Genomic DNA, 27,782 nt, shown 5'->3' on the forward strand with positions numbered 1-27,782 from the left:
GCATATAGCATTGTTGGTCTTGAAATTGACTTGTAGAGGATTGCCTTATTTTTTAACGTGAGTTTAGCATGGGGGAAAGTAATTTGGTTTAACATTCTCCCAAGACTCTGTTAGTTTTGTTCCTGACATGATCAATGTGATTAGTGAACGATAAGTTTTTGTTCAATATGGTATTAATCGTCAACCATGGTATTTGATCGTCGGCATCAGATAAAGTACGCACATGCATTTATCCATTCACTGACGGTTTGACTTGCATAAATGTGATTCAAAAATACTTCATCTCAGCCCCCTCTACCATCGACGTTTGAAACTTCAATTTGCTCTTCATGTGAAAAGATATATATTCCGATCTCTGTCTGACCCCATTCATGCAAACCCCCCTTTTTTTTAATCATCATTTGTTCCTTTTTAATTAATTTTTAAAACTTCTAACAGACATTGGGTGCACACTGTACAACACACCACCGCTTGAAAATCTCCCATACGACAGTCATTACTAAAAGTGATTTCTCACTTCCCATTAGAAAAAAGAATCACTTCTTACCATATCATACACTTTCCCAAAAAAAAAAAAAAAAAAAAAAATATATATATATATATATATATATATATATATATATATATAAAACACTGAAAAAATCTCAAAAGGAAATTAATCGAAGAATTCAAAAACTCAAAATTCTTCAACTTGACAAAAAACATTCGTTCTGGCTTTTCCTTTTATTTATCTATAATTTTGAATTCAATGGTACTACAGCAGAACGTCGGGAGATCGAGCATCTGTTTTAGCTGTGGAGGCCAAGGATAGCTTGTTCATATCTCATATCAGAAACATTCTGTGTTGAGCCAATGTCAGGGTGTCCTCACCCCCCCCCCCCCCCCGATGAGAGCCCTGGACATTGGCTATGACTTTTTTCTTCTTTTTTTTTCAATTTGGAATTCTTCGATTAATCTCTTTTTGAAATTTTCAGTGTTCATATATTTTGCTTTCAATTTCCAGTTCGTGCAGAAACTTTAACAATGTTCTTTTCACTAAACTGCATATTACATTTGCCTATGGCGCTGGTATTAGTGAGTTCGCAAAAAAATTTAAATTTTCACACACACCTAATGTGCATTTTTCTATATACGTATATATAGTAAAATGTACATTATGTGTGTGAAAATTTAATTTTTTTTAAATATATGTTTTGAACGGAATATATATATATATATAATATAATATAATATAATATATATATATAATATAATATAATATATATATATATAATATAATATAATATATATATATAATATAATATAATATATATATATAATATAATATAATATATATATATATTCCGTTCAGGCAATCAAAAACAAATTCCAGAACATTCAAGAACATTTTTAATATTTCCAAAAATAAATCCCTATTTCTATTTTCTATTTCTAAAAAAAAATCCTATCTATCGTTTACACTTATCGTGAATTGAAGTCTCGAATCCTCACTTCGTTTAAAGATTGAACTCACGTTATCCTCACAGACAGGAAGAATCGAAGCCTCAATGAAAACTTTATGAGCAAATATTCGGAGAGATTAAATGAGGAGAAGAATGAAGAAAATTCTAGAGTGAAAAAATAAAGAAATACGTTACCGACGTTAATAACCAAGCAGCCAGATGGGGTTTAAACTTGCTAACATATCGGAAAAATTGAGCCATTGCTCCGAGCTATTCTTACAAGAGGAACAAAATCAATACTCGGTTCCATGGAATAATTTTTTTTTCTTTATTTCTCGTGTTTTATAGCACATAATGAAAGTTTTGTCCTTTCTTTTTCTCCCAGTTTGATGGGTTTTTCTGCGTATGTAAGTAACTAATTTCAAAGAGAGAAGAAGCCATTTTAGCCTCGAGAACAGACTTCTTTGTTTAAAACTAACAGGAAAAACGAGGGAAATGATGTGATTTTTAAATATATGATTATTTTTTTTATAAAGAATGTATTTTACTATTTGTGGGTAAATTAATTCATCATTTGACTGAAATAATGTCTCTTTATTTGAATATACCATCCATAACGAAAGTAATTTGTTATTTCAATTAGCAAACTTTTGTAGAAATTATTTTTTTATATGATGAATTTGTTACTTGCAAATGGCTGTAACGAACGTGTTATGAGATTATAATACAATGGCTGTACACAGGGTGCACAGCTAACTCCTCGAACCGCAAATAACTGGTAAACTGTTGAGTCTAGAGGCATAGATATGTCCAATTAGAAAAAGTATCCAAATAATGTGTGGCCCTCAGACACGTCATTCATGTTGCGAGGGGGGGTTGTATAGTTATTAAAATGAAAAGTTTACTTTGTATATGGACACCCTGTGCTAAAAAAACCTAATTAGAAAGTGGTTGCCCCGTGTCTCTTGAGGCCAACAAAAAATAATTTCACGTTTCCAAGTGCAATTTTCGCTGAAATATTAGAATTTTGAAAAAATGGAGAAAAACATCTAAACTAATGGGTCATCTAACATTTTCTGTTATTCTATGATGTTTTTTTTTTCTTTTTTTTTCAAATCTAAAATATCACAGTGAGGCCAAGGAAGTTGCGAAACAGAAGGGTTATACTTTCGTGTGGGTCAAAGATGGTAAGATTCTAATGAGAAGGCAATCAGGTGATCGATCATTTCGCGTTTTTAGTGAATTCAGATATATTGAAAAATTTGTAACTCAGGTATGTGATTGATTTTGCTTGTTTTTTTTTTTTAATGGATCAGAATTTGACATTTTCTAAAGTTGATGATTTCAACATATTTTGTTATGACAATATAAATAATCTTACCATGGTCCATTTACATATACGTAGTTTACGTGCAAATTTTGACATCTTTGTAGCATATTTAGATCAGCTTGATATAAAACCCTCAATAATAATACTCAGTGAAATCTGGATCTCTGAATGCGAAACTTCGTTTTACAAGATACATGGGTTCAGAAGTTTATTTAAATGTGGAAACATAAATCGCTCTGGTGGTATAGCACTATTTTTTTCTGAAAGTATAATTTTTAATAAGTTGCAGTTAAATGAGATGACATGTGTTGATTCGCTGTTGGTTGATTGCACTTACAGGAAATACAAATTTATTTTATTAAGCATTTATAGGTATCACATGTATTCTATTGACACGTTCATAAACGAAATTAATTATTTGCTTGATTATAAACGAGATAAAGATATGTATTTGATCGGTGACTTAAACATTGATATTTTAAGATCTGAAGACTTAAATATTTTTTCTTATGTGAATTTGATGTCAAGATCTGGATTTGAATCGTTAATTAATTCTCCAACTAGAGAAACCGATGAAACGTCAACTTGCATAGATCATATTTTTTGTAGATCCAGGAATTTAAATTAAAAAAAAGCTATACTTCTCGATTTGTGCATAACTGATCATAAAATGGCTTTATTTTATTTAGAAGTAGATCATGACAGCAATGACTCAAATTGTGAAACAAGGTGCTTTGCCTATATTGATAAAAATCAATTGATTGATCTTGTAAAAATGGTTACGCGGGATACTGTTCACAGTTGTGAATCTGCAAACTCGGCAATGAATACTTTCTTGGATTTAATTAAGAATTGTGTAGTTGCTTCTACTAGAGTAAAGTATAATAAAAGGATAAGAAAACCCTGGATTACGAAAAAAATTTAAGAAAAAATTAAAATTAAACATAGATTATTGAAAGAAATGAAAAAGAAACCGTTTGATATTGAGCTGCGATATAATTTTAAGACATTTAGAAATATGTTAAACAATGAGATAAAACAAAATAAGAATGACTATTATACAAGATATACGGAAGACTGGATGTTGTGAAGATATTTATTATTTTAGATGTTAATTTTTTAAGGAAGGAAAAAACTCATCTCTGCCTCTACCGGGAGTCGAACCCGGGTCTCTCGATTGCCGGACGAGTGCTCTGACCACTAAGCTACAGAGGAGATAGAGATTTTCCTTCGCTAGAGCGTATATATGCCGAACGGAACCGTGCAATGGACGGTGAAACCGATCAGCTAATAGCTCATGGACGACGAGCCACCAGATGGCTATATCCGTATATATTCCGTTCGGCATATATACGCTCTAGCGAAGGAAAATCTCTATCTCCTCTGTAGCTTAGTGGTCAGAGCACTCGTCCGGCAATCGAGGGGCCCGGGTTCGACTCCCGGTAGAGGCAGAGATGAGTTTTTTCCTTCCTTAAAAAATTAACATCTAAAATAATAAATATCTTCACAACATCCAGTCTTCCGTATATCTTGTATTAACAAGTGGAGAGCGACATTCATGTCATAATGACTATTATACTGCAGCATTTATTCAAGCAAACGGTGATTCAAAATCTCAATGGAATTTAATTAACAAATTAATTGGTGAGGATAAATATAGCAGCATTGACACGGTTTTTACTGAAACAACTGGTGAAATAACGAATCCAATTGATATTGCTGAATGTTTTAATGTCTTTTTTTCTAATTTTTGTAACACTAATCTTCCTAATAATTGTAATTCATTAAATTGTTCAAATTTAATTTTTTTTGAGAAATCCTTTTTTATACCCTACGAATAGTCATGAAGTATTGAGTATAATGAATTCTTTACATTCCAAAAAATCGTAAGGATTTGACAAAATTAATTCCATAACATTGAAGTGCATTGCACCATACGTAAGTGATGTCTTATCGTTTATTTTTAATTTAAGTTTTACAACTGGCGAATTTCCAGAGTGCCTGAAACTTGCAACCGTTTCTCCAATACACAAGAAAGGGAACAAAAAGAATGTTAATAATTACAGACCGATTTCTTTACTATCTGTCTTCTCAAAGGTCATAGAAAAAATAATTAAATCCAGAATAATTAAATTTCTTGACAGCATTAATTTTTTTAGTGAGAACCAATTTGGATTCAGAAAGGCAAAAAGTACAGAGGACGCTCTTGTTAATTTTCTCTCAAATGTGTATATAGCAGATAACAATAATTGTAAAGTTGCGTCATTATTTTTAGATGTCAGCAAAGCTTTTGATACCGTGAATCATGGTATTCTTCTAACCAATTCTAGAATATGCAGGAATTCGGGGTTTGCCACTTAAATTTTTCAAAACATATCTTACTAACAGAGTTCAAAGTGTGAAAGTAAATTCCGTTTTGACTTCTAAAAGACAAATTACAGCTGGTGTACCTCAAGGATCAGTACTTGGACCTATTTTATTCCTAATATATATAAATGACCTGTGTAACTTTAATTTGAAAGGAAAAATCACTGCTTTTGCTGATGATTTAGCTCTTTGTTACTCTGAAAGCTCTTCAATCAACTTGAGGAATAACATGCAAAATGATCTTAACTCAATAAATATCTGGTTTAGAAATAATAATTTAAAATTAAATATAGATAAAACTAAATATATGTTATTTGGTTCTGGTACTTTCGATGATTTTGGTGTCCTAAAATATCATAGTGTGACAGATGGCTGTATCTGGGATTGTATGTGCACAGTTGTAAATAGGGTAGACACCTTTAAGTATTTAGGGATTTTTTTAGATTCAAAACTATCCTGGAAAACACATATTAATTATTTGAGTGTAGAATTAAATCGGAACATTAGGAAATTTTATTTTATCAGGAATAAATGTTCCCAATCTATTTTAAAACTTCTTTATTTTGCGTTAGTAGAATCTAGATTGAGTTACGGCATTACATGTTGGGGTGCGACACACTTCAGCAATCTTTCTTCACTTTCTGTCACACAGAAGTCCTTCATCCGTATCATTCTGAGTAAAAATAGACTCACGCATACATTTCCCCTTTTCAATCAATTTAAGCTACTCCCTCTGCAACATCTGTACGTTTATAAAAGTTTAAAAATGTTTTATAAAAGAAGTGGCCATCTCAATCTGAAATTACGTAAGTCTGGAATGCAATTTAGACGTCATACTATACAGGTACCAAGGCCAAATAAAACTCGTTTCCAAAAATTTTTCCTTTATTTAGCTCCAAAAATATTTAATTTTAGTTAATAAAAGTACAATCTTCATGTACATCTTTTTTTACCAATTTAAAATCTTGGTTGTTAACTCAAGAAGATTTAAATTATCTGTTTGATATTGCAATGTAATCTTTTACCTTGCATACGCTGCTAAATGCCAAATTTTTTTTTGTTTATCAATTCCATTCCTGTTGCCACTTATTTCTTGGTGTTATATGTATGTGTGTTTTTTTCTTTCTTTTTTCCTCTCGTTATTATTTATGCCGACAGATATGTATCGGATATTGTTTTGTGGGCTCACAAGCTTGCTTAGCCGCTAAATGTCTTGTAACTGTGTTTAAAAATCTTAAATAAAGAAAATTTGAATTTGAATTTGAATATTGCACTCAGAAATGTATAATTTCTATTTTTGGTCACAAGGGAGACGTGGCAACAACTTTATATATAGTTAAATTTTTAAACACAGTTTGTCCATGTAAAATTTAATTATTTTATTTTAATAACTATACAACCCCCTCTGCAATATGAATGCGTATCTGATTTCCACACGTTATTTAGATACTTTTTCTAATTGGAAGTATGCCTCTCTAAAATCAACGATTCGCCAGTAATTTGCGGTTCGAGGAGTTAGTTATGCAGATTGTAATACGGTCAGGGGCAGGGACGAATTTAAGTTCTATCGGGGCCCTAGGCTGTTGAAGTTAATGGAGGCCTTTATATGCCCGACTCCAGCTGACCAAGGGATAGAAGTCACAGAACATTTGAATAATTTGAGGTAACAAAATTATAAACTTCCTAATTCAGTGTGTTAAAATTTTATCTTTGAGTAATTTCACCAAAATTAAACAGTTTGAGATTTTTGAGACCCTCTACTGACTACGGGCCCTAGACTGCAATCTTTCTAGTCTATAGGAAAATCCGATCGCAAGATCGACCCATGTGGGGTAGGGCACAAGAAATTTTGAGTTACGAACGCTTCAAAACGCATTTAAATAAGGAGAAATTGGTCTAAATATCACACAAAGTGTATTTTCCCTCGATATTTGAATTATTTTATGCAGATATTAATTTTTTTTTTCAATTTGTGGTTCTCTTGGGGGAAATGTGGGGGGGGGGGGAAGGTGCCCCGTGTCCCTTTTCCCTTCCCTGCGTATGCCTCTATGTATGGTGTTTTGCGACGAGTTTCCGAACGTCATTGATTCTGAAATTGAATTGGCATATGAGTATGATACACATTGATGTAATTCGCATACAAAATAATTCAAATCAAATTTTTATGATTTATTTAAATTTATTCTTATGTATAAATACAGTGGAGCCCTACTTCTAAGAAGTCGTAAACACGTTAAAAAATGAGCAACCCCCTCCCCTCTTTCCCTCAGACAAACGAACAAAATATTTCAAATTCAATGTGGGTGGTAAACATGATAAAATCGTGCTATATGATATACTAGACATGATAATTAATACATGTATTGTATCATTATATATCCTCGTCTTCTTCACCAGAACATGGCCTCTTTCTAAATGAAGAGATATGAGCAGGTGGTGAAAGACCTTGACCATGCTGGAAAAATATCATTATATCCGAGTACGATCGTAAAATCTGTTATAATTGCACTTGGGTATTATGCATAAGATAAAGGCGATGAACTTAAATTATTTATCATATTTACGAACGACACTTGGTTATTACACATAATCTTCGGTTAAGGTGATATTTTTTTAGTAGTTATTAAATTTACCAACGACACTTGAGTATTATGCATATCCATCGGCAAAAGTGATAAATTTACCAAGCTCACCATGATAATTGATAAGTATGCATAATAACCGATTTATCGCATTAACGTAACCGTACCATATACAGTTGATCCCGCTTTTCAAAAAACCGTCCTTAAGAAACGTTGTAAGCGGGAAAACGCTTCAAACCGGAAATTTTAATGAGAATTATTTAGACTTGGGACAAAGAAAATAAATCGCACTAAGCGGAAGAACGCTCTAACTGGGAACATTTCAAGCTATACAATTCTGGGATCGACTGTAGTATTCTTTTGAAGATGACAGGAAAAAACATTCGTTTGAACTTTTTTGAACACCGGCAAACAAATTACAAGAACGAAAATTCCACTGGAAATGACTGAAAAAACCGATACTATGTGTGTGTATCATATAAGTCCCTGTTTGGTAGACCTGTACCAATACCATCAATAGCAGAAGGCCTCCGTGCGAAGCTTGTGACGTCACTGAAGAAGATAATCTCACCTATAGCCATTGGATATGCTTTAAAAAAAGGGTAAAGACGGTGCATGCGTCGGCTTGTTATATCCAATGGCTATAGGTGAGATGACATCGTCATAGGTGAGATGACGACGTCGCAAGCTTCGCGCGGAGGCCTTCTGCTATAGATGGCGTTGTCTGTACCCAGTGTCGCCTTAACACATGGACCCCCCCCCCCAGGTTAAACCCCCCCCCCCGGAAAGAAGAGAGCGCTTATCGCGCAATAAGAGGGCAACACTCCCCTTCTTCTTTAGGAGTTGTTGCCCAGACACGGATTGGCATCAAATGCATAATAATTTCGTTATAATGAGATTTAATGCTGTGATTTTCGAAAGAAAGCATAGAAATTCATAAGCATATACTTTCAGCTAATTAGGTTCCCAGAATTTCATCTCCCCCCAGTAGGAGGGGGGGAGGGCATGGTGCTGTTTGACCGCCGTGCCTGCACCCTCCGAACTTGTACAATTAATTTTTCCGACCGCAATCATTTCAATTTCAGTGGATATGCATTTATAAAAAAAAAAATTTTTAGCGACATCTGCTGTTAACTTAAAATGCAAATTTCCGAGTTGACCATATTTAAGCTGTATATATATTCTTAGGCCCAAGGGCCAACAATATTGTATAAATAAATAAATAAATAAATCTCTTTTTTCGAATAAATTCATAACACGTGTTATTAGTCTGTGATAAAATTTATCACACTTCAGCTTAGAAGAAATTTGATGCAGTTAAATAGCGGTTAACACTTTTGTATTTAAATTTTCTTCTGGTGGGAAATTGTTCTTGAGGTACATGAAAATGAATTAGTTTCGTTTTCTAGCTGCATCTCTCTTTGACTTTGAGTGCGACTTTCCAATTCCGTACGTATGAATTTCGGTCAGGGTTTTTCACCTTTTTTTTTTCTTTTTAACCGAAAAATCAGTTTCTCAATAATTTACGGAGAATATACTCGATTCTTTCGATAAGTTGTGGCCTCTTATAAAATGATCGGATACAATGAAATATCGGTTAACAGGGTGTCTTTTCTGCCTACATGAGCCTGAACCATTAACATAATGAGCGTTTTGAAATTTCTACTTTCTTCGCAATGTATTCCGTAGTTCTTCCTCATTTACTGCACAACAGCTCTGGCCGTGAGAGGTCATCAATCAATCGATTTTCCTCATTTATCATGCTTTGAATGTAGGAACCACAGCTGGACAAATCTGTTGTTCGAGACATGTACAAATAAAAATTTCGTTCGTAATATCAGAATAATCGGTTATTAAACCAAGGATCTGCAGATACTTTACGGGCCTTTAGAGACATTTCAGGAGATCGTGAGCTTGGATGAGAAAACAATTTTGCACTGCTATACACTATACAGCACGCATGCTCAACTCATGATCCACTGGCAAAATTTGGACCTTGGAGTCGTGTGATGTGTCCCGTGATCTCAAACATAATTTTGTGAAAATGAACTTGTTGGCACATTTGCAGAGCAATTAAGGGACCCGCAGCATAGCAGCAGATCACTTGAGTACCCGCGGTACAGTTCCAATTCACTCAAGTTCCACAGCGCGTCTTTACATATCATTAAAGCGGCCCAAGAAGCATTTCCACATCACTTGAGTTACCCACGGCACAGTTTCTATGTCTGCAACCGTTGACTTCAGAATTTTACTACAGATTCACAAAAGAGTTTTCAAATGGCATGCATGGCCATTTTTCTTAATCAATTATAATAAAGTTGGTACACCATTACACATTTGAACAACGCAAAATATTACCTTTTTCCAATTTTTAAAATGTCGCAAATTTTTCCGCGTGTTTATGGAAATTAAAGTAATGTTGTCTTGTATAGGGCAGTTTAATTCTTTTATAACATCATAAATGAAAATTAAATATCCTTTATGACTTAAAAAGAAATTGTTTATTTTTCACTGAAAAGAAGAAAAAACCTTTAGCGAGTTTTGTTTGTGTGGAATTGGAAGTTGATGAAGCGATCGATCCTTTTCTCCAAAGAATATAGAAATTGGAAGTCTCTGTCTGTTGTAATTTCCCGATATAATTAATAATTAATAATGATATAATATAATTTCCCCAGTCCCGATACAAATTTTCTTAAAAAACGTCTATTTTTCATATTCCTCAACTATAACGCGGCTTTGTCTATAAAGGTGAACAAACTTTTTTTAAATTTTGAGAGTATTCTGGCAATAGGGTGGACCCAGGGTTACAGATGCTCGACAATCGTCCAGCTAAGATTTGTTTAAAACGTCAAAAAGCCCATAAAAATATTGAGCGACTCAAACTAAACTTCTTTTTTTTTTCTCTGAAAAAACTGAAAAATCATCGAATTTCTGCCATGGACAAGTTCTCAACTAAAGCTGACAATAATGGACCGAAAGAATCTGTCAGCCTGCAGTGACAGATGGGTAGGGAAGGCTTCAGTGACTTCTGCTTGAAATGCTAGGAAGATCTTTGACGTGATAAGTCGCCTGGCAGTCGAGTGGTTAGGGAACTAGCTTCTCACTGTGCAGGTCTGGGTTCGAATCCCGGTTCGGACATGGTTGTTTACTAACACTAACAAATTCCCTGGACGGATCATGCTGATCCCTTGGGAATACGTGTGGATCACGTTATTATTATAAGAGTGAAAATTGAGCTTATCTTGTATATTGTACGAAGAGTTTCCAATTTGAATGGTAATTTTTTAAAGAGTGCTTTCAAAAAAAAAAAAAGGACTTCTTATGCGGAGTGGGGTGACGCATTATTAGGAGTTTATTAACATTACAATTCCATGGAGGATAATTGGGATATCCAAAAAGTGACCCGGTAAGTGGAGTGACGCGTTACCCGGGAGACGCACTAACGAGGTTTGACTGTATTTATCTCTTGCCGGTCTTCAAAGTATTTCTATCATTCATTTATCTTTTGCGGGTTCACAAATTATCGCTCTCATTTATTTATATTTTGCCGGTACTCAAATTATTTTTCCTGTTTATCTATTGCTGGTCCGTAAATTATTTCTCCCCCTTCCCAATTGTACGTGAAATTATTCAACTATTTTCACTGGTCTGCACTTTTAAGAAGATTAATAGCATTGAAATAACGCTGAAGAAGAAATATTTTTTTTGAAGAAAAATGAAAGAATAATATCCAAATTTTCACTCCACTGCACGGTACTAAGAAACGCACTTCCCCCCGTATATAATGCCTATCTGCCTAGCAAAAGAAGCAATTCCCTACGTCGAATTTTCCACAGAAAAGACTAGACAGAACGTAGTTCTTTACATGTTATTGGTGTAACAAAAGTTTAGGGAAAAAAAGGATAAAAGAAACTTTTTTGTGTGTGTGTGTGGCTGGGGAAAGAGAGAATCTATTTCTGCGGTTCTTTAACGAAATCATCATCAAAGGTCCTTCCACATCAATGACCGATTCCAAGTAAGAGATAAGATAAAAAAGTGGCGTTACATTTTCTTGTTTCTAGAAGCGCGATAGATATCCATGGAAACGTATCTTTCACCTAGTGACTTTTCCCTCCGTATCTATCACAAAAAAGGTAAGTATTTGTTGGGACTTCTGAATCTGGACAGGAAAGTTTTTTTTGCGGGAACGGTCCCCGACACCTTGCAGAGGGCCCTGGCAGGCTAACGTGGGACTGTTCTTCTGTTGGGGTGCTTGTACAACAGAGCGAACTCATCGACCTCCATCATGTAGCGGCGAAACCAATTTTTGATTCCAAGTGATGTCGAATAAGTTAAAAAAAAAGTGGGATATAAGGAACAGCGATAATACCGATATCACACTTCACGCAAAGATCAAACGTAAGTCAGCCTGTGGTGTCAAGAAGCCCTAGTTGTAGCAACATCACCTATAGAAGGCCTCCTCACGAAGCTTGTGACGTCACTGAAAAAAGCCATCCCACTTACAGCCATTTGATGTACTACGAAAAGATGGCGCATGCCTCGGCCAGCTACATCCAAGGGATATATAGGTGAGATATTCGCCTCATAGCTATTGTATTCGCTCTTCAGCGAGTCACGAGCTTCGTGTGGAGGCCTTTTTCTATAGGTGATGTTGATGGTGTTGGTTGCAGCCATATCCTATGCCGTACCAGTAGTGTAGGCTGGTTTGACTCTGCACACAATCAACATTAGGCAAATATATTTCGCATTTTGTGTGTGATATTCTATAAATATTCTTCATCCGACTCCAGTGTCTGCGACTTTTTGTTTTCGAGTGAAGAGAGACTATCACATCATCACGTGTCAACCGTTTTCATCCTTTCAGTGAAGAACTAGTTTTTGTAATTGACGCTGAACAATATCTTGGCCGTCAGCTGATTAAAACAGGAAGCAGAGTTGCAGAAGATGTAGTTGGCCGAAGAATTTTCAAAGAATCTGTAAAAGATCGATTAAAGGGGCCGTTCAAGTATTACGTCAGCAAATTTTTAGCCATTTTTGATCCCCCTTGTCAGCAAAAGTCAGCAAAAATCTGACCCCCTCACCCTTGTCAGTAAAATTTCGTCATCACTGCCCCCACCTCCTAACGCATATTGGTGGGATCAGGAACGTACGCGGGAGGGGAGACATAGGGGACTCGTGCACCTTTTCCCCCAGACGAAAAAAAAATATTTTTTCAATGTAAAAAGTTAAAAAAAAAAATTAAAATTTCTCTCGAAAGAAAATACCTTTATATGTTATTTTAATCAATTTCTGTTAATTTCAATGCTATCTGAAGGGAAAGAACTCAAAATTTCTCTGTAAGAAATTCATTGCGACCCACCCTATAAGCCATATATGGTAAACCCTTGACCAGCAGACGAAATGTGGCCCTGAAGGTTATCCGATGTGGCTTGCCCCCCCCCCCCCAAGCCTAATATTATAAAAATGAACTAAGCGGCATATTTACAAATCGCTTAAATGACCCATGGCACAATTCCAGAGCATTTAAGTGGCCCGTGGCACATTTTAAGATCACTGAAGGAAGGCCTCAAACATCACCTTCACATTCAAAGATCACTTAAGTAACCCGTGACAGAGTTCCAGGAACATTTTGAGATCCCTTGATCGACATGTGGCACAGTTCCAGAGCACTTAAGCGACCCGGACACATTTCCTGAGCACGTGAAGGATCCGTGAAACATTTAGAGATCCACTAAAGTAGCTCTGACAAGTAGGGAATTTGTCAATAGGTAGAATGTTAGTTCAGGTGTCCAATAATCATCGAAAGTTTTTTTTCTCCATTTTTGGACACCGAATAAGATGCCATTCAGAATATTTCATATCTTCATAAAGGGTGGTTGATGGCGTAAGCATCATCCAACCCCCCTCCCCTCATTGTCATCAAAAGTCAGCAAATTGGAAACTCCCTTCCCCCCATCGATGCTGACGTAATACTAGAATGACCCCTAAGACATTGAGGGAGTATAAAAGACGATGTTTTGAGAAAATTACAATCTGGGGCGGCTACAAGAAGGCGAAAACTCAAACAGAAACCATCAAAGAGAAGCAGAAAAACGAAAGGAAATAAAGACATTGATATATTTTCATAAAATATGCAGAAAAATAAATGTTACTTCTTCTACTGTGTGTTTCGTATCTCTATTTCTCTATTGTATCGAAATATTTTTTTTTTCTCACTGGAAAGTATAAAGGTGATGAATAAGTTTGAACTATCTGTTCATTTTCATCTTTTAAAACAGGAATTATACGTAGAGTGGAGCACTGACATCACCTAATCTACTATATGATAGAATTTCAAAACGCGAAATATATTTCCCTGATGTTGATTGTGGTCCAGAGTCGAAAACCGACCTATACTATATACTCATACCTGCCAAGTATCCCGGATTTTCCGGGATTCTCCCGAATTTCTACTCCATCTCTTGGACTCCCGAAAATTTCTTACATCTCCGGAATTTTGACCGTGATTCTAGAAAACTCCTAATTTTTGGGAATTTTTTTTTTTATTCTTAAATAATTTACTTGAAAAAAAAATACCGTTGCTTCCCTTTCTAATCCACGAAATGGCATCACAAGTGAAATGTATAGTCCACCGATCACGAGAAGAACAATGGCTACGTCACGTCGGACGATTCTATTATTTACTTTTAGGTAAAACAACTGCCCATCGAGAATAGCAACGGCGCTTCCGCGTTTGGCGTCTTTAGCGCTATTTTGGCCTCCTAGAAATTTCACTAAAAGCGCCACGGCAGTGCTCTCGATAACGTCGTCATTGCAGTGTTTTTGTTGCGTTAACACCGGCTGTTCGACAGTGTCGTCTTAAGGCATTGTTGCATTAGATTCACAAAAATAAGATCTGGTTGAAATTTTCCAGAATTTACGTGGTAGGGCCTCAGAAAAATCACTTTGCCCGGGAAAGCCCGTGATGCTCTAACGACGGCCCGACTGCTCGAGCACTTACGGCACATTATTTTAATACAAAAAATATATTTTTTATTCCGCAGAAGAGATCGAAAACTCCAGCCTTTTTTTAATAATCAGTTCCATGCATCAAGCTGAAGCCGAACACTGCTCGTATAAAACATTTTCGACCATGGCCCCCAGAAAGATGGGCTACTACACCGCACACCAACTCCGGTCATATATCGCCATACGGCAATTTCCAACCAGTGGAGTTGGGTGGGAAATGAAGGCTCCATCCATCGGTGGTCGCCCTATCCTCGGTAGGTAAAGAACTTGCTTCGACTTTTCTATGCCCGGATTCGAACCCATGGACCTTGATGGTAACCTTCGTAGTGGCAGACGAGCTGAAGACGAAGGATGGGCTGACAAAATCCAGCCTATAGGAGAATTCTTATAAATTTATTTTTTTCCCACACTGTAAATTCAGAATGGACGGCCGGTGAGAGATCCCAGCCAGGATCCCTGCTGCAGCATGAAAGCACAACTCTTCCGATGCCCTAAAGCATGGCCCCCACATCTTGAAGCCGGGCTCTCAGATTGGAATCTTCGATGGGTCACTCTAAAATGAATTTATAGTTGTAAAAAATGATTAGAATCATCCAGGGCCCCAGGACTGGATCCCTGTCAGCCCTGCCCTTGGGGGGACATGCCCTTAAGGTGGCTATAGACGTAAATGCAAACTTGACAAGCAGGCATGCTCAATCTTTTTATTTGTCACTGCTGCATTTGTCACCTATTCAAAAAGTCCATATGAGTAGCTTCTGTGGAGAAAGTAAAAAAGGAAAAAAGACGATTATGGCTATAAGAGAAGGTAAACAGAAGAAGAATGGCTAATTGCTAGCAGGTGGCATTCTCTTGCTGCGGTATAGAAATTAAACCGAAGAAAATGCCATATAATTTACAGTAGTAATAAATTATTATTATTATTATATTAATGATACTCCTTTTGTATTAAATTATTAATTTAAAGTAATTTAACAATTAATTTATTTTATCATTTTAGGAATTTAATTATTAATTTAAAGTAATTTTACTCCCTTTATTACTAAATGATCGCTACTCCCTTCTAATTTTTTTTTCTGTATCAAATATTTTAGTTCAAAATATCAAATTTAATAAAAATTCAAATTTTTAAAATTAAAAAATTTAATTTACTTCCGAAATTTATAATTTTCCTGTAGTACATCTTTTAACGAACGCCAACACAAAAAGCGCAGCTCACTCAAGCGTGAAGAATACCCTCGTAACAGAGATTTGCGCCAAGACGGCCTTTACTGGCAACCCGGGATAATTTTTATCCTTTCCCCGCGCCGAAATGGACCCTCTCCAGAGAGGGGGGTTCGCGCGTAACTCTTCTCGTGATCTGCGGACTATAATATTAATTGTATATAAATTGTATCGATGGTGTCAAATCAGAAAAAAAAAAATTAATTTTTTCGAGGGTGGTAAAACACACAATTCGCCAAACAGTCAGCGTCAATTCAGCCTTTCGACATTATGGCCCTTATTTGATTTGACCATATGTCCCGCTGCGTTTTTATGTCTCGTTTCGGTCCCGATGGCGATACTTTTGTTGGCGAAATTCGATTTTGAGAGTAGTAATGGCAGGTATAGTAATTTAAAATACTAGTTAGCGATTAATTGTGACTTCGCGCTTATCGGCGATGGCTTGAGCGATGACACGTTGGTAAAAAGGAGAAAAATCTTTGTAATTTTAATTTTATTAATGAGAAATGCTGGCATTGTTTTTCAAAAATCCCTTTTAAATTCATTTTTGTACGGAATTCGGATCTGCGGGAAAATCTTCCTAATTTTCATTCTCTAAAGTTGGCAGCTATTCTCTATGCTGTTGTCTTAAATCATGGGCACACATATTTCCGCGCTCGGACCAATCTGGCCCTATCGGGATTTCTATCTCCCAGAAAGTAATACTAAAAATATTTAACTTTAATGTGTGACTAAGGATTTATTTTAAATGTGATAGTCATAATCATAGTGAAATATAACCAGAAAACAGAAAGTTTATAACCTTGTATTGAATCACCTGTCGAATGAACATTCTCTCAGAGAAATTATTGAAGTATAATTAAGGTTTTATATGTTTGTAATGCAATTTTTACCTTGAGATGTCAACAGGGATATTCGCTACAATCCGTTTACATGGCGTTTAGTTTATGCCGGTATTCCCCCCCCCCCCCACTTCTTTCCAGAAGTCGTCACTGGTTACGTGGGTTGAACGGAAGTGGTTGGTTCAAGATGGCTGACGAAGGAACTTACTGTATTTTTCGCGTCACAAAGGATTATGGGGAGAGGAGTTCGGAGTCGCCTGCCATTATTCCGCAACAAAGACTCTTTTGACGGATTTTCGTCCCTCCTTTTTCCCTCAAGAGGAAAAAAAGTTGTCATGCAGGTAATAATTACCAAAGCGTAATTATTACCCCAATCTTGCACATGTAAACGGGGCTTAAACTCGCCTAAAGTACCGAAAGATGTTTAGAGGTGTCGTGAGTTCGATACACGGTTCGTTCTTTTCAGAAAATTTCCTGACGCAGGGTTAAAACAGAAACGGCAACGTGACCACAGAAAAATATTGGTAACTCAGAGAGACCCACATCGAAAAGTTAGCGCACCAAGCTCTCAGAAAGTGTAAAGAAAAGGCTGTGCCGTTCAAAATCGGTAATAAATTGTAGGTCCCGGTCTAATTAGCCCTCGTGAGCAGAAAATGACCGTGGTGCGACAAAAATGATCAAATGATCGTGTGGATTACAGAAACTATATAAAACCCTTTACGCACAGGCTTTTGTCAACACATTTGAATGATGTATAGTTGAAGAACCAACGATACATCCCAGAGATTAGGGGTTTATTTTATTTTACCCTTTCACCTATATACAGCTAAAAATATTCAACTATACACAGTAGGTACACTATTAATATACTAACTTTGAGCCGAAATCTCCGGTAACAATATGTTGGAATCAATGCTTTTGCCAACGATGTGCTTGTGAAAATGTTTTGAGACGATACTATGTTAAAAAAGATTTTGAACCGATACTACTGCCGATAACAGTGTTTTTGAGCATATACTGCCGAAAAAAAATGTTTTGAGCCGATACCGTCGAGTGAAAATATATTACGTTGATACTTACGGTGAAGACATTTTTGAACCGATGCTTCTGATAAATATTTTTTTGACGATACTTCCGGTAAAAAGTTTTTGAGCCGATGATTTTAGTAAATTATTTTGAGCCGATAGTAGCGATAAAAATGTTTCGAGCCGTCACTATCGATAAAATGTTTCGTGCCGTCACTATCGATAAAATTTTTTGTGCCGATAGTAGCGATAAAAATGTTTCGAGCCGTCACTATCGATAAAGTATTTCGTGCCGTCACTATCCATAAAATATTCTGAGCCGATATTTCCAGTAATATATATGTGGTGATGCTAGTGCTGGTGGGTGTCTGGTTGTTATTTCGGAAACATGCAGAGTCATGACTCCTTTCTTTTTTTAGTTATTTAATAGAAGAGAGAGAGATTTTTACGACATGTTCGGTCGACCGTTGGAGCCAGACTGAACCCCAATACCAAAACACAATAGATAATGCCTAGCTAGTGAGTGGCATAAAATATAATAAAAATATAAAAATTGTACAAGACAAGCTGCGCCACAGTACTCCCCCACGAGTCTGAAGGACGGCATATGGCACAATGCAGAAAAAATATGACAATATAGTTACGGCAACTAATATAGCATTGACATGTGCAAACAAAATTTGTTCGAAAAATTCAAAATATACGGAATACGAACATTTTTTCAAAAGTAATGAAATATTCATATGCACAAATTAATAGTCGAGCAAAATATAAATTACAAATGATAAAAAAATTAGTAAATGTACGTATATGCAAAAACGATTATTAGAATATATAATAGCCGTATATACATATAAGAAAATTGAAAAATTAAAATTTTGCAAAACATAATAATATTAATTTTCAAAAAATGTTGCAAAAAACAATAATATTATTAATTTTAAAAAATATGCAAATAAGAATAATATTAAGGATTTCTTATACGAACCGTACACCCTGATCGAGTTACATAAGGCTGTTTCGGTTCAGTCAACCGTGATTGCTCATTAAAAGTGCAATCAAGCAAAAATGCTGGTTTCAATCTGTCTATTGAGATTTTCGTTAATTTGCCTTTCATGTTCACTGTATATACTTTTGGAGATCGTTCAATCACTTCATATGGCCCCAAATATGGTTGTTTAAGGGGCTTTCGTACGGTGTCCAGCCGCACGAACACATGGGAAGAAACAGCAAGTTCTTTATGAACAAAAACGTTGTGAGTCCCATGCCTTGAAGTTTGGATCGGACGTAAAGTGTTTATGTGATCTCGTAGAGCACGTAGAAATTCCGGCTGTGTTGGCTGCGGATCGGAACTACGGAAGAATTCACCAGGTAGGCGCGATGATGATCCGTAAACCATCTCAGCAGCAGAAGTGTTGATGTCCGGTTTGATGCTGGCTCGGATGGACAGAAGTATGGTAGGTAACACTTCAGTCCAACGTTCCGTGGCATAGCAGCGTATGGCACCTTTGAGCTGCCGGTGGAACCTTTCAACGATGCCATTGGAGGCCGGATGATACGCTGTCGTGCGTGTTTTCTGAGTTCCAAGAAAACGAACGAATGAGCGAAATAAATCACTTTCGAATTGTCTCCCTTGATCGGTGGTAACCGATTCCGGAACTCCGAATCTGCTGATCCAGCCAGAGTAGAATGTCTCTACGACAGTTTCTGCTTTTGGTTTTCCATCGGGAAAGCCTCTACCCACCTGGTGTATCGATCCACACAGGTAAGGCAGTAGGTGAAACCCCGAGAAGGAGGAAGAGAACCAACAATATCTATGTTAATGTGCGAGAATCTGCATTGAGGCAAAGGGTATGCACCGATGGAAGATCGAGTGTGACGATGCACTTTTGAGCGTTGACACTCGATGCACGCCCTGGTCCATCGTGTGACATCCTTGGGAATTGAACTCCACACGAATCGTTGACGAATAAGGTATACAGTTGATTTAACGCCTGGATGGGCGAGATTATGAAGGACCGTAAACACGTGATATCGGTGTTTTTCTGGTACGTAGGGACGGATAATGCCAGTGGATAAGTCACAAAAAAGTTCTGTACCCTGAGGACCGAATTTGATAGGCTTTATATCGAGTACCCCACCAGGTTGTCGAAGGGCCGTTAATTCGGCGTCTGTACTCTGTGAAGTAGCAATAGCTGCGTAATCAATCGAGTCAGGTAAATTAATTTCGGATAATCTGGAAAAAACATCCGCTACAATATTTCGCTCACCCTGAATGTAACGAATGTCCGTAGAAAATTGTGATATATACTCTAAATGACGACGTTGTCTGGGAGAGCTGTTATCATTGACTTTGTGAAAAGCGTAAATTAGAGGCCTATGATCACTGTAGATCGTAAATGGTCTGCCTTCTAACATGTGTCTGAAATGTTTAATAGAACTATAAACAGCAAGCAACTCGCGATCATACTATAGTTCTTTTCAGTTGTCCGTCCAATAGTTCTTCTAAACACAGTGGGCAAAATTCTCGAAAAGTTGCTGACACAAAGGATCAACTACTACATCGAGAAAACGAAGTGGATCAGCGATAAACAACATGGATTTAGAAGCGGATTCTCGACTGAGACAGCACTCTCAAAGATTCATGACAGCATACAAACATTTAAGAGCCAAAAACAAGATGTTGCCCTAATATCAGTAGATATTAAGGGAGCCTTCAATAACATTTCACATAAAACAATAGTAAAACAACTTCTCAACATCTCAATGCCGGACAATGTGAGAAGAACAATGATTGATGCAATCAGAGAAAGACATATATCCCTTTTTACAGATGAGGGCGAGGCCACTATAGTTCAAACGAAAGAGTGCCCTCAAGGTTCCTGTAGTGGGCCGATGCTGTGGAACCTTGTCATAAATGACTTACTCACAAAAAACTGGCCTGAAAATATAAAAATTCAAGTGTATGCGGATGATATTGCTATGGTAATTGGTGATTCTACAATCCGCAAGGTCACTGAGCACGCAAAAGCAGCAATGGTATTTATGACATGAATGTAGCTCTCCACTTGTTAATACAAGATATACAGTTGACTGGATGTTGTGAAGATATTTATTATTTGAGATGTTAATTTTTTAAGGAAGGAAAAAACTCATCTCTGCCTCTACCGGGAGTCGAACCCGGGTCCCTCGATTGCCGGACGAGTGCTCTGACCACTAAGCTACAGAGGAGATAGAGATTTTCCTTCGCTAGAGCGTATATATGCCGAACGGAACCGTGCAATGGACGGTGAAACCGATCAGCTAATAGCTCATGGACGACGAGACACCAGATGGGTATATATATGACATGAATGTCGCTCTCCACTTGTTAATACAAGATATACAGAAAACTGGATGTTGTGAAGATATTTATTATTTGAGATGTTAATTTTTTTAAGGAAGGAAAAAACTCATCTCTGCCTCTACCGGGAGTCGAACCCGGGTCCCTCGATTGCCGGACGAGTGCTCTAGCGAAGGAAAATCTCTATCTCCTCTGTAGCTTAGTGGTCAGAGCACTCGTCCGGCAATCGAGGGACCCGGGTTCGACTGCCGGTAGAGGCAGAGATGAGTTTTTTCCTTCCTTAAAAAATTAACATCTAAAATAATAAATATCTTCACAACATCCAGTCAACTGTATATCTTGTAGCAATGGTATTATTGGATACTTGGCTCACGAAAAATAATTTAGAGATCGAATTCTCCAAATCAAATTACTTGTGGATTTCTCACAAAAAGGGAAGACCAACCATTAGACTGCGAAACAATCCAATAAGACACAATATGAACATCAGATATTTAGGAATAATGTTTGATAGAAACCTGACATGGTTCAAACATGTGAATTATCTGATCACGAAAACACAGAAATGCTTACAAAATTTTAAAAGAATGGCTGGTCCTGCATGGGGCATTAATACAAGAATTAGAAATACGCTTTATAAAGTTGTCGCCATCCGCATTATAGCATATGGTGCCATCGCATGGTTCGGTGATCCCAAACAACAGTTAAGAACAAAAGTAGACTCTCTTCAAAGAAAATTCCTGCTATTCATCACTGGAGCCTTTTCCACAACACCAAACAGTGCTTTACAAGTATTAACTAACAATCCCCCACTACATGTACTTTTGGACAACGAAGTACAGAAAGCAAATTTAAGGCTAAAGCGTGAGATTAAAATAAACAATGTAACATATCTTCCTACAGATTTAGAGCATAAACATCCACCATGGACGTATCACCCGGTGAAAGATATTTTGCCGACACAGATCTTGACCACAGATGCAGAAGAATCAACAAATCGAATTATTTTCACAGATGGTTCAAAGACCGTGGACGGTGTAGGGGCCGCCTACGTCAGTATATACATGGGTGAAGTAACGGACAAATGGAACTGCCGATTGCTCAATAACAACACTGTATTCCAAGCAGATTTATACGCAATCTGGATGGCGGTCAATTATGCAAAACATTTTGCAGAGAAATCAACTATAAACACAGACAGCATGTCATGTATACAGGCAATACGAGACGTAGAATCCCCTCATAGCCTAGTGCATGACATTAGAAAAATACTGATGGACAACAGGAAGATTACAATACGGTGGGTAAAAGCTCATGTAGGCATTGAAGGGAATGAAATGGCGGATAAATTCGCGAAAGAGGCTACAAAACATCAACTTGAAAACCACCTAATGAAATTGCCGGCATCCTATATTAAAAATCTGCTCTCGAAAGAAGCGTCAGAGAAATGGCAACACCATTGGCAAATATGCACAACTGGAAGAAAGGTCTTCGACGTTATACCAAAAGTGGGTAAAATGAAAGAAGTCATGCCGAGAGAAATAATAATGTTCCTCACAGAACACGGTCCATTCGGTGAATACATGCAAAGGTTCAAAATCAGCCAGACCAGCACGTGTAGATGCGGCCATCCGGGAAGCGTGATACACTATGTGACACAATGTGAGTACACAAAGGGATACCATTTGGAGGCGCCGCCGAGCGGAAGAGAGATCTTGTGGAAACGGAAAATTATTTTGCAAAGATCTGCAACGAGAAAACTACAACAAGTCTTGGGCTATTTGATGAATAATAAAGAAACTATTTTGATAATAACTGAAAGCAGGGAACAATCCACTAATGATTCGGAAGTAGAATCTGAAACAGATGCAGATTCAACATAGAGGGACGCACTTATATACGCTGCTAAACTATAATATTTTAGTAATACACCCTGTATAAATTATGAATGTTTTTGTATATACAATTTCATAGTATGATGGTGGTTTAGTAATTGAATATTTGTATGAGCTCATTATGGCATTTTTTCCAATATATGTGTCGTGCATAGTAATGTTTATGTGTATCAACAATTATATAAAAATAGAAATTTATATTATGTAAATAGTGTATATTATATAAATATATTATGTAAATATATGTATGGGAAATTCAAATGTGATCGCTGCCACCCAGCACTGTGAACGGGGGTTGTGTTTGATTGTTCCCGCCGCACTTTTATAGTATGATAGTAATTTTGTAACCTTGAATATTTGTATGAGCTCAGGTGATATTTGTACCCAATACTACCTTCATAGTAATGTTTATGTGCATTCCCAATAGTATAAAAAAGGGAAATTTTTGTAAAGTAAATAATGTATACATGTAATTCGAGTGTGAATGCCCAGCACCTGTCAACGGAGGCTCTGTTTGATTGTTCCCGTCGCAGTGCGGGCTCTGTGTGTATTCTGTGTGTGTATATATTGCATGTTCTGTAAGGGGAAGAGCGAGCAGAACACACTGTTCAGCGCTGTGGACGGAGGCTTTGTTTCTTCGTTTCCCGTCACAGTCGAGGCGCTATATATATGTAATTTGTATGCATTGTGTATTTAGACCATTCTCAAATCTCTCCCACTTCAACATGCCAGCTTCTTTTTCTTCTTTCTTGTCCACAAGTCTTTTCCACCCTTCTTTTGAAATCCCAGGCTGCGGTCTCCGGCCCTTATGTGCCACTGGGCGCACGTGCAATTTTTCTCCCTAGTCATTGGATTCAGCTATACATTTTAGTCAAATGGCTTGTACGTTGCATCGAGTTGATGGCTGTCTTCATGGGGAGAACGACGCGAGTAATTCGAAACTTGCGAGCACGGGGCAAGGGGAGCCACCACTATAAATCTTTGCTAACTTTTCCGACACAACTCTGCCTCTTTTGAGGTAACGAAAGTAAGGTGCTTTGCATCAGTCCGGGGCTGTGAGCGGTTCTATCTATCTATCTTTTCAGTTGTCGTTAACTTTAAAAAAATGAGAGTGGTTCGACGACACCGTCGGAAGCTTGTTGTAAAACAGCTCCGAGAGTGAAATCCGATGCGTCGACTGTCAACGAAAGATGAGCATCGTGTTTAGGATGAGCCAAAAGCGTGGCGTTGGTAATAGCATGTTTACACGTTTCGAAAGCAGCAATAGTTTCCCCGGACCAAGCGGACCTTCTTTCCTTTGCACAAATCGTGTAAGGGAGCCTGGTCAGATGCTGCGTTGTTTAAGAAACGGTGGTAAAAGTTGAGAATTGCTGGAAATCTTCGAAGTTCATCAACCGTTTTTGGTTGCGGATAATTACGAAGAATGTCGACTTTTTCTGGCAAAGGAGAAATGCCGTTGCTGTTAACCAAAAATCCTAAGAACTCTATCTCAGATTTCCCAAATATGCATTTATCAGGATTAAGAATTATACCAAAACTGTTTAAACGTTCAAAAACTAATTTTAGATCTCTAAGATGTTCTTCTTCTGTTGCTGATGCAACTAGTACGTCATCTAAATATGCATAACAGTTCAAGTCTCTTAAGAAAATATCTATGAACCGTTGAAATGATTGTGCCGCATTAGACAATCCAAAACACATATATAAGTACTCATAAAGTCCGAATGGGGTAATAATGGCAGTTTTTTCAACAGACTCGGGATCTAAAGGTATCTGATGATAAGCCTTAACCAAGTCCACTTTTAAAAAAATGCTTTTCCCCTGCAGACCGTAACTGAAATCGTGAACATGTGGCATAGGATATCTGTCTGGACACGTTATAGAATTAAGTTTTCTGTAATCCCCACATAAACGGTATTCTCCATTACGTTTAGGAAAAATGTGTATCGGGCTTGCCCATGGATTTTTTGAAGATCTCAGTATGCCCTGATCCATTAGCGTTTGCACTTCACGCTTTGCAATAGCAAGTTTTTCTGGAGAAAGTCTGCGGGTTTTGGTAAAGACAGGAGAACCTTTAGTAGTAATGCAATGTGTAACGCAGTGTTTTTTAGAAGTAGCCCCAAGCATAGAAGGATTCGTTAGATTAGGAAATTTAGATAAAATTTTCAAGTAGGGTGAATCTCCACAAATGGTCTTTAAGCCTAATATAGTGCAACTGGCATTGCTACATTTGATTGAAAGTAAAGTCAAACTGTCAATCAAATGAGACTTTTTTACGTCAACTAATAGACCATAATGTTCTAAGAAATCAGCACCTAATATCGGGTGATTAACATCAGCTATAACGAAGGACCATCTAAACAGTCTGCGTAACCCTAAATTCACTGATAAAGATTTGCAACCATACGTTGAAATTTTAATATCATTAGCTGCGTATAGCGAAAAATTTGTATCTGCTGGATTTTCGATCATGAACAAAAAGGCGAATTAAACGCCGGCCATCACCTGTTGTCGCCAGAACAGATGGGCCAGTTAGTTTTCCGACCAATCACAGGGTTTAATGCATTTTGATGCTTTTCTACCGAATTTGAAATTATACCAACAATAAGGTTTACGTTTGAGTGTACCATCAACACGAGACCTCTCTCTAGACCGAGAATTTGAACGAGCTCTTCCCTTTTTGTTAAAATTTTTCTCTTTTTTTAATTCTATTCTTGCGGGATAAGTGGTCAACACCAGCGGTCAAAGTCGAAATTTGACTTTGAAGTGATTGCAAGCTGATGGTTTCGTTACGGCTGACCTCAGAAATGATCGGTGTGTGCCCAGTTACCGGTAATTTTATCTGCCATTTCTGCTAAATCCGGCAATGTATCCTTACTAACAGAAAGTATCTGCTGTGTATGGATAGGCAAATGTTGTAACCAAAGGGTTTTAAGCACTTCATCTGAAATTTTCTTGCCAGCTAATGTATGCATCTCATGCAACAACTGAGAAGGTCGCTTGTCCCCGAGAGTGAGCTCTTGGAGTAGAACTCGTAAGCGGGAAGTTTCCGACAGTGAAAACTGTTGACAAATGCGTGTTTTTAACTGGTTGTAAGAATCATCTGTAACAGGAGCTCTGATCAAATCGCTAACATATGACAACACTTCGACATCGAGAGCTCATGCTTCCTCCCCCCTCACAACACAGTGAAATTGCGTTTTAGGATCAGTAATTCTGGCTATTTTGAAGTTCGATTCAATCTGAAGGAACCAAAGATCGACATCGGATTTCCAAATCGAAGGCGCGCGAAAAGAAACACGCGAAAGTTCTAATTCAGAAGACTGTTTCTTCTGTAGCGTTCGACGTATCCAAAAAAAAGTTCAGCACAATCCAGGTAGAGAATTGAGGAGATGCCCCCTCAATCAGTCAGCAAGCGCGCCACACACAGGGGAGAAAAAAAAGAAAGGCAGCAAGTCACATATTACGAAGCGAGAAAGAGAAGTTGTTTTCGTCTGCTTTCGAGTTCGGGCTGTCAAACATCTGCTTTACGCGGGTCACCAGTAATGTGGTGATGCTAGTGCTGGTGGATGTCTGGTTGCTATTTCGGAAACATACAGTCATGACTCCTTTCTTTTTTTAGTTATTTAATAGAAGAGAGAGAGAGAGATTTTTACGACATGTTCGATCGACAGTTGGAGCCAGACTGAACTCCAATACAAGAACACACTAGATCAGTGGTTCTCAACCTGGGGCCATATGGCCCCCTTGCGGTCCTGGGATATTCTAGGGGGGCCACGGGAGAAAATCAGAAGAGAGGTGCGAGAAAAGCTTTAAAAGTGAAACATGGTTGAAAAATATTACTACTTTCAGAATCCATCCATAGAACCAGAGGCATTTTAACCCTTAGGTCTATGTGGACATGACCCGAGTCTTCATGTCTATAATGGAGGGAGGGGGGACTGTACTATATGGGATCTGGTACTAGGATTTTCATATGTAAGCTGTTGCTTGCAGCTAAGTATGGAGGGCCGCCAGAGCAACGGTTGATGTCTTGGGAGGGTCGATTTATCGTGCAGGATCATTCCGTATTTTACACAGACAGTTTTTTACCATGTATAGTTTGACTCCTGGGAGAGATGATAATCCACCATTTGAATCCGTGCCTATCCAGGATTCCAGAGATTGATCTGATTTATTAAAATTTCATTCATAATAAGAAAATGGAAAGTATCTCACTCTTGGATGAGGGTAGAGGGGGGGGGGGCCCTGGATTGGACAGGGGGCCACGAGAAGAAAATGTGATCCATAGGGGGGCCATGAGCTGAAAAAGGTTAAGAAACACTGCACTAGATAATGCCTAGCTAGTGAGCGCCATAAAATATAATCTACTCTATAATATAAAATCACAAACTCGAAAAGGGCCTGTTGCTAAGCAACCGAGTGACGGAAGTGGGTGAAGTTTTTGAGTGACGGAAATCTGTTACGTTTTTGTGTTACGGAAGTCGGTTACGATTTTGGGTCAAATATTCATTTAACTGTAGCACATATCGGGACCCATTTGACCCATCGGTACCATGTTATGTGCATATACCGAGAGGCTCCCACATCCTACAGCAGGGCCCTTAGGCTGGAATTTAGGTGGCGGGCCCCCAAACCAGCTTTTCAGGGACCCCGTGGTTAATTTATAGTGTGAAAAATCAAAAAGTGATAAGAATCGTTGTGGCCCCTGTCAGCCCTGCCCTTGT

The 27,782-nt window shown here is 37.5% G+C and overlaps 1 protein-coding gene and 2 non-coding genes across 4 annotated transcripts in view; 1 reads left to right on the forward strand and 2 right to left on the reverse strand.

Annotated features, from left to right (window-relative positions):
• The window catches only part of LOC149083872 (sushi, von Willebrand factor type A, EGF and pentraxin domain-containing protein 1-like), a 440,661-nt gene that overhangs the window by 293,564 nt on the left and 119,315 nt on the right, over window positions 1-27,782 (reverse strand). The window lies entirely within an intron of this gene.
• Window positions 3,916-3,987, reverse strand: TRNAA-GGC (transfer RNA alanine (anticodon GGC)). Its single transcript has one exon. It is a non-coding gene; the product is annotated as a tRNA-Ala (tRNA).
• Window positions 4,152-4,223, forward strand: TRNAA-GGC (transfer RNA alanine (anticodon GGC)). The gene has a single exon. It is a non-coding gene; the product is annotated as a tRNA-Ala (tRNA).

The sequence above is a fragment of the Pholcus phalangioides genome, unplaced genomic scaffold (genome assembly GCF_987345545.1).
Source record: "Pholcus phalangioides strain wild (caught in Gottingen) unplaced genomic scaffold, Ppha-v1.0 ptg000008l_1, whole genome shotgun sequence".
NCBI classification, from domain to species: Eukaryota; Metazoa; Arthropoda; class Arachnida; order Araneae; family Pholcidae; genus Pholcus; species Pholcus phalangioides.